General features: G+C 30.5%; 1 protein-coding gene across 1 annotated transcript in view; it reads right to left on the bottom strand.

The window, feature by feature from the left end:
* The window catches only part of LOC107445150 (sodium-dependent dopamine transporter), a 171032-nt gene extending 161417 nt beyond the window's left edge, over window positions 1–9615 (bottom strand). Inside the window, exon 1 of the mRNA XM_043053562.3 lies at window positions 9438–9615. The gene's annotated coding sequence lies outside the window, so the exon portion shown is untranslated. The remainder of the gene's footprint in view (window positions 1–9437) is intronic.
* Between the last annotated feature and the right edge of the window lie 4385 nt (window positions 9616–14000).

The raw sequence follows: 14000 nt of genomic DNA, 5'->3' as shown, positions 1-14000 counted from the left end.
CAAGTAAGCCCAGAAGCGTCAATTTTCCGGAAATTCATAACTGTTTATTAACTGTAAATTCTTAGTTCATTGTGCTGAATATTTTTGTCCTCTAAAATGAGTTCATTAAAACTGGACAATGCCTATAATTAGTAGTAATGATAAGCCTTTTGCAATTTTCACTTTTTCTAGGCTGTAGATAAAGGATTCTTGCAGAAAATGTTGATGGTTAAAAACCTGCAGATTTTGTGATGCTAATTGTTGATAGCATTAAAATTTTTTCCTATCTTCACCTAAACAAACTTGAGAATTTAAGAATTTCATATCTTTTAATTTAAAAATGGTTGGAATTATTAAGAATGACTTATGTAGAAAATATTGATGTATCAAAACAATAGGCTTTATGACATAAATAATCTGTTTTCGCACATTTGGTTGTGTTTTTTGAACGTGTTTGTGCAATGATTTTAGAAACATATTCAATTTAAAAAATTTGCTCTAGAATATTATACATTTTTATTTGAATTATTCATCCAACCCAAAAATATCTCATATAAATCCGGGGATTAAAACATTTCTATAAGAAAATAACAATGTTTTAAAATATAGCTGAGAAGAAAGGCTATTTAATTCCTCTTGCAAAATTCTTGAAGACGAAATTGTGTTGAGGGAACGTTAAGAAAATAGAATGAATATATTGCAAAAAGAGTGTGATTCACCGTATGTTTTTAAGTTTGATTTCATTATTGAAATTATCGTCTGTTTTAATTAATTAGCATATTTAAGGTTAAACCCTTGAATCATAAGAGTGTGCCATAGAACATGAAAATTCAGTCACTAGGACAAAAATTATTAATATATTCTGTTTCTTATTATGTTCGCAGTACATGGATTCATTTGTTTTTAGAATGTACTTAAAGAGCATATTTTGAAACGTATTCAACTTAAAAAATTTGATCTAGAATATTATATATTTTTAATTAGAATTATTCATCTAACCCAAAAATATCTCATATAAATCGGATGATTAAAACATTTTCTTTTATAAATAACAATGTTTAAAAACATAGCTGAGAATAAAAGTTATCCAATTCCTCTTGAAAAATTCTTGAACACAAAACTGTGTTTAGGGAACGTTAAAAAAAGAGAAAAAATCCGAAAGAAATCTTTATTAAAAAGGGTTTGATTTTCAATATGTTTTTGAATTTAATTTCATTATTAAAAATTATCGTCTGCTCTAATTAATTAGTATATTTAGAGTTAAACCCATGAATAATAACGGTGTTCCATAGAATAAAAATTCAGTCACTAGAACAAAAATTATTAATATGTTCTGCTCTTTATAATGTTCACAGTACATGGATTCATTTGTTTTTAGAATGTATTTAAAGAGCATATTTTGAAACATATTCAACTTAAAAAATTTGATCTAGAATATTATATATTTTTAATTAGAATTATTCATCTAACCCAAAACTATCTCATATAAATCGGATGATTAAAACATTTTCTTTTATAAATAACAATGTTTAAAAACATAGCTGAGAATAAAAGTTATTCAATACCTCTTGCAAAATTCTTGAACACAAAACTGTGTTTAGGGAACGTTAAAAAAAAGAGAAAAAATCCGAAAGAAATCTTTATTAAAAAGGGTCTGATTTTCAATATGTTTTTGAATTTAATTTCGTTATTAAAAATTATCGTCTGCTCTAATTAATTAGCATATTTAAGGTTAAACCCTTGAATCATAAGAGTGTGCCATAGAACATACAAATTCAGTCAGAACAAAAATTATCAATATGTTCTGTTTTTTATTTTGCGCACAGTACATGGATTGCTCTTAGAACGTATTTAAAGAGCATATTTTGAAACATATTCAACTTAAAAATTTTGTTCTAGAATGTTATAAATTTTTATTCGAATTATGCATCGAACGTAAACTTGCATCAGAAAAATCCGGGGATTATAATTTTTCCATTAAGAAATAACAATATTTCGAAATATAGTTTAGAAGAAAATATTTTCAATTCTTCCTTCAAAATTCTAAAACTCGGAATCATATTTTGCGAATGTTAAGAAATGGGGGTGACGCTGTGATAATTTTTTTTTCTTCTAGAAATTCGATCAATGGAAATTTCTTTTACAATCTTCCCTTTTTCTAAACATTTTTAACTCTTATTCAAGGAAACGAAAATACGGATTCAGAAATAATCGGATTATAATTTTTTTTTTTTTTATGTTATTTTTTCGAGGAATGGTGAATCTTTATCTTTTGAAAGTTTCGCTTCTTTCGAACGGTTTCGAGAATTTTTTTTTTCTTCTTAAAGATGTGAGCGCAAAGGCAAAACCATGAAATTGAAAGAGGTTTTGAGATACAGTGGAGTTGAATTTCTTTTTTTTTTTAACGCAAAATAGTTGTGAAACTTTAGATCCGAAATAGCCTGGAGAAATTTTGGATTAAATTCTCCTGTTCTATTTAATATGAAGAACTAAAAACGTAAATTTGATAGCCATGATATCAGGGGATGTATAGAAATATAAAATAGTTAAAATTTGATCGAGATTGACGAAACAGGAAAAATATTTATTACTTAGAACAAAAAACAGTATTAACATTGTATTAAAAAATATTTCCATATTAAAACTTGCTACTGTTTCTGGCGATAAACTTCCAGTTACATTTTCTATTACAGCGCAAGCTCTGCAGAACTTAGAAACTTAAAATTTCGAAAGTGTGTAAAAAATGTACAAGGAGTACGATAAAATCAAAAAATCCATCTATAAATAGTTCGAAAATGTTTATGTATAAGCCTTGAAGTAAAAATAACCATGCGGATCACTCTGCAGCTCGATAAAATACTACAGAAATGTACTGAAAAGGGTTATTTTCATTTATGAACTTAGAACGACTTTTTTTATGAAATTAATATTTGTTCGCAAGTTATTGCAATTTTAATTTTTTTTTGCTTTAATTAATGATTACTCCTCATTGTTATAGAGAATTTTATCTTTCTCTAAAGGTTTACATTTTGTATACCAGTGCTTGACTTGGTGTAAAAAAATAAGGGGAACAACTGATTATATATCGTCGCTTTGAAACTAAACCGTGGTAACTCAAAAAAGCAAGTTTTTCAGGAGAGCGATTTCAAACTTTCCGCGCTAATGCTAATCGCGGCAATACGATGACGATTTATCTGCTCTCTAAATTAACTTTATGGAACTATAAAGATAACAGGTTGTTTTTCTAAAAAGGTGACTTTTTTTACACAAAATGATCCAAAAATCTCATTTTTCGACTTTTTTGAGTTACAACGGTTTAGTTTCAAAGCGACGATATAATACTCCGATATAAATCTTAACATTTACACTGGAGTTTTTTTTTTTTTTTTAAATTTTAAAAAATTAAGTCGTTTTCAATTCGAACTGTTATAAAGATTATCATTTATATATTGTAAACAATGAAAATACCTTTTCATTTATTTCTTCTTATTGTATCGCACAGTTTGTAATTCTAAGTTTTTTTTCCGAATACAGTTGATTATTTTTAAATCCAGCTAATCATTCTTTTTGTTACGATTAACATACTAACATGTTATTACACAAAACTAGAGTAATTATATATATCATAAACAAAATAATATTTTTTATTAAAAAGCTGATTTTAGATAAATAATAATTAATGATTAAAATAATGATGAATGAGGAGTAACCAGGTGAGCGTCGTATGAGCAGGGCTGGAACCTTCTGGCATAGTAAATAATGAAGAGAAAAAAAAAGAGATAAAATAAATAATAAAAAAAAGAAAGGGCTGATGATATATTTACATACCAGATGCCCTAAAGTAATCCATGATATGAAAATTAACTTAATAAAAAAATGTGTAATGATTAAGAAGCCAGAAAACTTTTCCTCGTTAAACTTCAAAATTGGTAACAGATCCCGCCAAAAGATGGCGTTGCTGACGACAGTTCGTTTAATTTTCGTTTTATTTTAAATCTGTCTAATGGAACATAGGAGTCGAATAAATTTGTCCTCAGACTGTTGCTGTATAAATTGGAGCAATTGGGATGACTTTTGAGTAATTAGAGCAACAAATTTGTCAATATAATCGAGATTGCACGAAAAAATAATTTTACACCAAATAATTTACCTTTTAAATTTTAAGTATAACACAAGATAACGTTCAAAAGAACAATACAAATATTTCTCTATAATAATATTTTTTAAAAACGTATTCTAGAGATTTAACGATTTATTAGCGTTTTTATTTTTAATTCGAAAATTTGACTTGATTAATTTAGTTATCTGACTGCTTTTTATATGCAAATATTTGAGGGAAAATCCTTACTAAACTTTACGAAGAAAATCGGATTAAAAACATCAAAGAGCTATTGATTCTTATGTTTTTAATCCTGCCGGAGTTTTTAAATTCCCATAATTTTGAAAATTTGGGTGATACGTAACTACCACCCTAAATATAAATTTTGAGGATTCATGTCATAAATAAAGTAAAAATGATACATTGTGGATTGCATTTTAATATTTGAACGAGAATAATGTTAAATACCCATATGAATCTGAGGAAGACAGGACTAAAAGCATTAAAATCAATGTGATACAGAAGTGTCAGGCCGATTGTAGAATCACCTTCGAGTTTCATTCGGAAATCAAACTGGTTTTCATGTTTTGGAGTCTCGCCTTCCTAAATAATCATTCGTCAGATTTTGATATCATCTATTTTAATTTAAATATGAATTTGTGACTCTTCATGTGTGCATACTTTTTTTAATTTTATTTACAGGAGTGTGTGTGTAAGGATTAAAAAAATTCAGGTTAGTCATGAAATGAATTGCTCTACATATAAATCTCTAGTGTTTATTAACTTGAACAATTGGAACAAAGCTGTGAGCGGTGTTATGCGCAGATATGCGTTCGATATCTTGAGGATTTAAAAAACAATGGAACGGCCCAGGTACATTTACAGGGAACAAATTTTAAAATTTACAAAAACAAACAACTATTTAAGCACATCGATACATGATCCTCACAGTAATTTTCAATTGAAGTAAAACAACATTTTTAGAGGAATAGTGACAGCGCTAAACGGAGATGAAGAGAGCACGATGCAGCATATAGATAGCTGTGTTTTTTTTTTCCTTGGCTCGTTCAGTAGTCGAAATCATATGAAAATATCCTTTCTTCAATTTCTGTTATATCCCCGTGATTTTTATGTTAAAAATATCTTTCCAACTTTATTTCCTGTATTTTTTACATCCGAAATTTGTTCATTTATTCACTGTAAGTGTAATTGTGAAAACTCAATTGTTATAAATCTTAATATATCTTGCATAAAGATGCCATCAGAAATTTCATTTCGATTAGTTAACTTCTTATAGCGCCAAATTTTTCTAGTGACATTATGTTCGAATTTTTTGGGAATTGAGATTGATTTAATAAAAGAAATTCATTTTGCTTTTAACCTAAAATTAATTCAATTTGTAAAATAATTTTTTTGTCTTGTAATTTTTCAAAAGTTTATTAACTGTAAAGAATTGGCTGTTTTTCGAATCATGAGAAATGATAAAAAGAACGAACGCATAATGCAGAAGTGAAAATAGCTCTACGCTAATCCTCACTGTTACTCACATTATGCAAAAAAATACTCTTTATTAATATCGTTTTCCCATTTTTTGAAGTTTTCAAGGCACAGTCGCACAAATCATAAGGAGGAAAATAGCTCTCTATCAACATTAAAAAAATTAATGAATTTGGTGGGATGTAGTTTTTCCAAGATCTTGTAAAAAATTAAGCTTTCAAGCTACTTAAGCTTCATGCGTAGGAAAGCTTTTTTTTTTTTCCCTCCTTGTAAAAATGAAGGGTGAAAGTTACTGAACAATCAGTAAAAGCTATTTTATCGTCACTGGTAAGTACATTCTGCCCCAAGTAGGATTTCTTTAAATAAAAATAACAATAATTTTTAAAAAATCTATAAACAGATTAAAACAACCCCTGCCTACAGATTTATTTCTCATTTGAATTTTTATATATAAGAGAGCTAAAATGGAATTCAAAATTCTTGAAGAACTTAAAAAAAAAATCAAATAAAGGCTGTTTTTAAAGTATGAAAAATGATGAAAACATAATATGTTGGAATAGCATTATTGATCGCGCTTCTCAGACGGAATCGAAAAATAAAAATTAAAAATTTCGTATTTTTCGTTTATTTTTGCTTTCAATGCATAAATAATGTTTTGTTTACAACAATGATATTTTAATATTCGGTTGTTATATTTTTATATGATTGATTTGTGCAGCTATATTTGTTCTGATATTATTCAGAACATTCTCATTTGCAAATTATCTCACCGAGTCATAATTTTATTGTAATGCTATGTACAATAATAAAAATTAAAAATAAATAAATAAATAAACGAAACCCTTGAATAACTTTTCAACTAATGATGGCATTTTCAAGCACCAGGACTCAATCTTAATGATTTGAGGAGGCGACCTCAAAAATGCTGATTAATAAGTACAGACGATATTTTAAATTACGAAATCAGACACAAAAACGTACTTCCTCTGAAAAAACATACCTTTTTTTTCAAAAGGATTACTATTCTTGATCCCCAAAATATAGAGGGCAGCAGCTAATAAATATGATCAAGTTGTCTGCAGGGGAAAGCGCTAGAAAGTTTGGACCCCTTAATGATAATTATACTTTTTGCGAATTTCGCATAAAATGTACTTATCCAAAGTAGTTGTTTTTTTTTTCAGTATCTTTTTTTAATCAAATAGTTTTTAAAAGGTAGTTTTTGCGTATTTCGTATAAAATGTGCTTATCCAAAGTAGTTTTTTTTCAGTATCTTTTTTAAGTCAAATAGTTCTTAAAAGGTAGTTTTTGCGTATTTCATATAAAATGTGCTTATCCAAAGTAGTGTTTTTTTTTTCAGTATCTTTTTTTAATCAAATAGTTTTTAAAAAGGTAGCTTTTGCGTATTTCGTATAAAATGTGCTCATCCAAAGTAGTTTTTTTTTCAGTATCTTTTTTTAATCAAATAGTTTCTAAAAGATAGTTTTTGCGTATTTCGTATAAAATGTGCTTATCCAAAGTAGTGTTTTTTTTAGTATCTTTTTTTTAATTAAATAGTTTTCAAAAGGTAGTTAAATACATTATTTTTTTAAAAAAATACTAGCTTAAAAAAAGTGAAAAATAGTATTTTTTTAAGTTAAAAAAAGCGTAATTCATTGGATTTTTGTATAAATAAGAACATTTATTTTGACCAAAAATATGTATTATATATATTATATGTATATATTTACTGGCATGCACCAATCACAATGCTCAAAACAATTACCAAGATTTTATTTAATATGTTTGTAAGAGATCGAGTAATCTTGCGAGCCAGGTTTGAAAAATATATTGAAAGACAAGACTTAGAATAAATAACTTTAAACAAAATACATGAGTTAGTAGACGATTCCAATATAAGAAATGAGTCTGTTATTTTCTGTTGTCAGAGATGGGGTTTCAGCATTTTTGTTGTAACTTTAGAAGTTCTTTGAGTATTATTTTATACTTGTAGTCAAATGGCTCAGAATAAAACAGGTTATAATATATATTTTTTTTCTTCAAAAAATAAGAACAATTGTTGAAGAAAACCTTTTAGATCCCTTTAGTTGTTTCGTTTTTTTTTTTTCTTCGTTTCTTATTTTGCGCATTCTACATTGCACATTATTAAAAAAATGCTTGCTTTGATAAACTTTTGATCTAGTAATTGGGATTTTACCTACTGCATCAGTACATACGATGAGAAACTAGAACATTGTCGGAAGAACATAAATTGGAATACAAACGCAGCGCTTTTTTTATTCAGACCAGTTTAGCGAATTTTACCTTATCTATACTCAATATAATTTTTATTTGCGCAGATGCGACGACTTTATCAATAAATTTACGTAGGAACTCAAGACCTTGCTAGAGTTAAAAAGTGATATCAGGAATATATATATATATATATATATATATATATATATATATATATATATATATATATATAATATAGTTATTTTATAATTTATAAATATTTCACTTCCCTATAAGGTTAATATATTATACAAGAGCTTTTAATTTGCCCCAGTAGTGTTTAGCAAATGTTGCACAATTTTTTTTAAAATATATAATGGAAATATGTTTCTAGAATACATGAATATGTTAATTTCAATGCTACAAATATGTTGGTTCTAATTTTCTTTTACCCGGGAAGTCTTCAACTTTTCTATGACATTTTTAGTTTCAGATTAAAGTAATTAAATCCTATTTTTTAATGATATCTCAAAACCATATTTTAAACTGATTGTAAAGACAATAAAAATAATGATAAAAAACATGTAGCAGAAATTAAATAAGTTGTATAAAGACATACTTTTTCGTTTCCAAGTAAATCGCTTAAAAATTGCAGGTACGATCAGGTAGGAGAGTGAAAGCGATGTTTTGTACAAAAAATATTTAAAATTTTCGTAACAGCAACAGCTTGTTTTGTAATGGCTACTCGGGATGTATATTTATGGAATATTTTTTAAAAAAGAATTTGACAAAGATTATAAGTAGGGGTCACAAAGGAAAAAAAAGCAAACAAACAAAGGAGCTTCGAAATATAACGCATCATTATTGGATAAGGGGAGTTTAAAATTCCTCAGACAATCAAATTGGTTTTGATGTTTATATTCCTTTATTCAGTAAAATTTCATCCGTTACGTAAATATTAATTTGTGACTCCAAATGTGCTAACTTTTTTTCAATTAATTTAAAAATTAACTAAAGGGTGATTATTACAGATCACCTTATATATGCAGACAGTCTGAAAAGTGCTTTATCTTTTTCATTTATGCAAATTCCATTGTTGCTTATACTGTCGAATTATTTTAAAATTGATATTTTTTTCAAAAAATCTACACTGCTTTACCTTTTTTTTTAAACACAACAAACATTTCAAACTTCTGTTAAGGTAAAAACTTAAATTAATCTACAATAACTATCACAGTCTTTAGCAGCCTATTTATTACATCATCTACCATAAACATACATCGTAGCAAAATAAATTTTTAAAACTTAATAACATAGAAGACATTTAAAATGACACAACCAATGTAATTTTTTGTAATGCAACCACTATTGAAATCAAAGAGAATTTTTAGTAATGAAAAATGTTCTCTTTCATTTCACTATGCTTAAAAATTATAATGTTTGATTTTAAATGACACTTAAAGGGTCAGTCAGAGATTTTGGTAACTTATTTATTGTTTAGTTTATTAGAGAAACGAATTAATTTGACGGACTTAAATTAAATCACTTATTTTAACAGTAATCGACCCATACAACCGCGAGTACAGAAACATATACACTTTTTTAAAATAAAAACCATTCAGTTTAAGCAAATAAATGAGTAAATACATACCTTTGCAGTGAAATTCATTTAAGATATTCGAAATCTCTTGATATATGTACAAAACAGCATCTTAATAAACTAATACACGTACACTATGAAAAGAGGTAGGTAGATTGATTAATTGATTGGTTTATAGGTTCTGATTGATAGATTGGTACCTACTACCAGTTCGTTCCCCCACAAATGCATTCTTAAACACAGTCAAGAGAAGCCATTGCCTCCCTATCTAGTCCAACATTGAGCTGAATGTAAGACACGGTTCCCAGTAAATCACCGAAGTCAAACATCACCGGCAGCGGTCAGTGAGGGGGAGGGTGGCAACTTTGACCCTAAAGTGCTCGATTTCAGGTTACCAAAGGGGGGGGGTCCATTCCCTTAGCAGAGGATCAAAATTGTGATGCCATGTCTTCGGTCCTCGTATATGTTTCCCAGATCGTCATCAATAGCCGATTGTGCAGCTCCAACGCAACGTATAATTACTACTTCCCTATTCAAGTAGTCTGGCTCATCCGCCCAACACTCTGTAACGTGGAGGTAGCGGGTTCAAATCCCATCGGAATCCTGTATGCATCTTTGTGGTGGCCTTCCCTAACTTGTAATAAGTGTTCTTCAACCAGACAAAGGCTTATAAAACGTCTTTGTAATAAACAGACAAGCCTGCATAGGTATGTGTAGCATTAAATAAAATCAAGAGGGACCTCCCTGATCGAGCGGGTCTCACTGTTCCGCCGAACATTATGTAGCGTTGAGGTAACGGGTTCGAATACCACCGTAGCATTGGGAGTATCTTTGTAATGTCCCTCTCTTACTCGTGATATTTGTTCTTCAAATTGACAAAGGCTTAGAAGCCTGTATTTGCCTATTTAAAAATAAACAAAACAAAAAAATAACACGACCAAAAGGTGCTTGAAAGACTGGGTTTTCTTTGGTATGATTGTTGAAGTAGCACTAAAACTATACTAATGAACTAGTGGGACATCCTTCAGTGATGATCCAAAGACAATATTAACATATGCGTACACCACTATGAAAATTTAGATCAAAAGAAATGGCAGTAGATGGCTCTCTTTTGCATCAAGCGAGGATTTGGGATCATCCTATTGGAGTAGATTCCTAACCAAAAGGAAATGATCGAAGACAGTGCAGTCCGATCTGAAATCCAGACTTTAGAACGGGGGAATCGAACGCCGACCCTAACTTGGTATAGAGTTAACCCACCACACCGACTAGGTGGCCTCGAAAAACTATAAGTTCGAGAAGTGCAGCACAGATGGTAGCAGATTCATGTTTCCAAGGTCACTATAGAACCTCAGTGCTTACAAGTGAACAGCATATAAGTGTTTAATTCAAGTAGGACTAACTTCTTAGAAACATTTTCTTCCAATGCCCACCTGCGTTAACATCCGTCAATTCAGGCATTTACAGGGCGATTTTGTTGGCCTCTCTTTCAGGGGCACCATATTAGGTGGGCCAACGTCGCTCCCGCAGTGAGGACAGATAGTACAGAGAAGGAAAGAACATCCATGCCTTGCCCGGGATTCAAACCCAGAACCTTTCTAATGCTTTCCTAATGCCCACTTCTTAGAAACACACTAGAAGAATAGGTAAGTGAGATGTGTAAACTTTGAGAGAAAAGACCTCAAATTCGTGTATAGTCAATGTTGAATACAGAACAGTTTTCTGTACATTGCATAAATGGAAAATACCTGTATCCATTTATATACTGTTGCTTAAAATACACTAACCAATTTTAAGCAACAGCTTTTATGGCTTCGTTATTAAAAATTTGTGAAAAAGTTTCTATGATTACGTTACTCATCAATTTTTGGTTGCGTCATTTTTTTAAAACAATATTAATATAAAAAAATAATAATATGCAGCGGACAAAACTAATCTAAGATGCAATTTCTATATAAATTCAATATTTCTAATAAGATTTCGATATTTTTAAGGCGATGGTAACATTCTGAGGAGTTGTAAAGAGAACTAATTCAACGTTAATGGCCTGCACACACCCATTTCACGTGAGAAGCTTTCTTCAACTCCATGAAGACATTCACTGACATCGCATGGCATTGACATCCATAGGCGCACCAACCTGAAACAAAATATGTTAGAGGATATAATTTAAACAGGACCAAAAATTATTTGCCAAATTTGAAATTTGCATTAGTTAGTTGTCTTAAAAATGGCGTTTTAAACTTTAATACTTTAAAACGCCACAAAAAGATTATAAGTGCTATATAGGGATCGAGTCGTTTAATGGTTACCTTACCTTCGCTTGTACATCAATTTATCACCAATAACAACAAGCGTAAAAGGTTAAATCGCAGACATTAGAGAGATTTTGCATAAGGAGCATCTGGCATGAACACGTGCAGAGATAAATGTACAGCTTACTGTGATCTGTTCAGGAATACAAGCACTTTTCTCAAAAAGTTTAAAATTAGTTCGCTACATTTGTCAATAGATGGCCCTGCTGAACTATAAAAACAATGCTGCTAAGTCTCAAAAAATTCCAACTGAAGCATTGCACGTGCATCAGTTAATATTACTGATCACCAGCGCCATGACATTACATGAAAGAATGGTTTAGTGTCATGAAATGATTTGTTGTTGTTGTAGTTCATTTACGTCGCACTAGAGCTGCACAATGGGCTATTGGCGACGGTCTGGGAAACATTCCTGAAGATGATCCGAAGACATACCATCACAATTTTGATCCTCTGCAGAGGGGACGGCACCCCCGCTTCTGTAGTCTGACGAATTGCACTTGAAGTCGAGCATTTAACAGTTAAACGAGGACCAATACCGCACAATCTTGGTTCCTACGCTGAGTAATCCAAGGGGCCACCCACTCGCACACTGACCGCAGCCAGTCTCGAAATGAATGGGAAGCTTAAGGAAAATCAATATGGTTTTAGAGAGGGAAAACCAACAAAATCCAAGATAAGTTGGTAAGTTAGAAGTATAAGATAAGTTACAGATAAAACAAATAAAGCGGCAGCAAGAAAAAAAATAAGATGCTAAAAGTAACTATATAATGGTACTGACAGAACCAACATCCTATGTAAATTTAAAAGCTCAAGCAAGAGTTCAAGGAATCTGAAAGCCTGCAACAGTTAAATTGAATTTAAAATTATTTCTCTATTACTAAAATCCAGTCAACCAATGTAACGAACGCACTGCTGGATTATAGTGGTTCAGCCAGCCGTTGATCGTGAAATTGGTAAAATTTCCGAATCAATTCATTCACTATCAGCCAACCAATATAACTCAGTTTGAACCTTGAGGTAACGCAGTGGACTGATGGTTAAGACACGGTTCCCAGCAGATCACCGAAGTCAAGCATCACTGACTGCGGTCAGTGTGCGGGTGGGTGACCACTTGGATCAGTCTGCGTAGGGACCGTGGGTGTGCTGTATTGGTCCACGTTAAACTGTTCTACAGTAAAGTGCTCGACTTCGCGTGCAGGTCGTCGGGCTACCGAAGCGAGGATGCCATCCCCTCTGCAGAGGATCAAAATTGTGATGGCATGTCTTCGGATCATCCTCAGGGATGTTTCCCAGACTGAGGCCAATAGCCCATTGTGCAGCTCTAGTGCGTAGTAAATGAACAAATCAATCAATCAATCAAATAGAACCTTGAGTATTTTATAAGTTGATTACTCATCTTAAAATGTTGTCTTTCAAAAAAATAAATAATAAACAAATAAATAAAATAAAATAAAATAAATAAAAAAATAAAAAGGTGGTCTTTAAAAAGTCCTAAATTCATTTCGAGTATAAACTGGTTTTTTCATGTGCCCAAGTTAGAAGCACCAGCTATTAAACAACTTTTTTAACAGTTTTGGGTCTTCGGATTTGTGAAATAGTTTCGAATTGGTGAAAATAAGTGTTTGTTTCCTTAATAGTTGGAAGATAATAGTAGAGATCAGTATATAATAGATGATAGTAGAAGGGGAGTGAAATATTTGATTTGTTTCCAAATCAAATATTTCACTCCCCTTCTGATTTGTATTTTTAGTTGAAAATTTGGATATTTTTTAGACACTGATGTTAAGCTTTTAAATAGTGTAGTGTTCTATAAAGAGATGAAATTCAATAAATAAAGAATTAACACAATAAATACGCATATGAGAAATTTTTGCTGTTATTTAAGCAAATATTACAAAACATTTAGTTGATACAAAAAATATAATCACATCCTACAACATACAATAAATTTATTTAAATGATTATTTTTCGTTTTATAAATAAAATGCTGAAAAGCGAGTGTAATGTATAAATTTAGGTAATTGGGGAATTGCGTTGATCATCCAAAACATTATGACCACTTACTCAATAACTGGTGACATATTTGATCTTCAAAACAGCTGCAACTCGCCTTGGCATGGATGTTACAAACTCTTGGCTAATAACTGGCGATAGGTTGTATTGTTTGCCTCAGCAAAATCAAGATATTCTGGCATTATAATGATTGATCTATGAGCTGTCTTCGTATGACATCCCAGATACCTTCTACCGGATTAAGATACGACGAGTTTGGTGTCTAGGACATTAATTGGAATTC

Source organism: Parasteatoda tepidariorum, chromosome 4, assembly GCF_982258835.1.
Source record: "Parasteatoda tepidariorum strain Cologne lab strain chromosome 4, Ptep-v5.0, whole genome shotgun sequence".
In the NCBI taxonomy this organism is placed as follows: Eukaryota; Metazoa; Arthropoda; class Arachnida; order Araneae; family Theridiidae; genus Parasteatoda; species Parasteatoda tepidariorum.
Note: the sequence above shows the minus strand (reverse complement) of the source record. Positions and strands in the feature narration are given on the sequence as shown.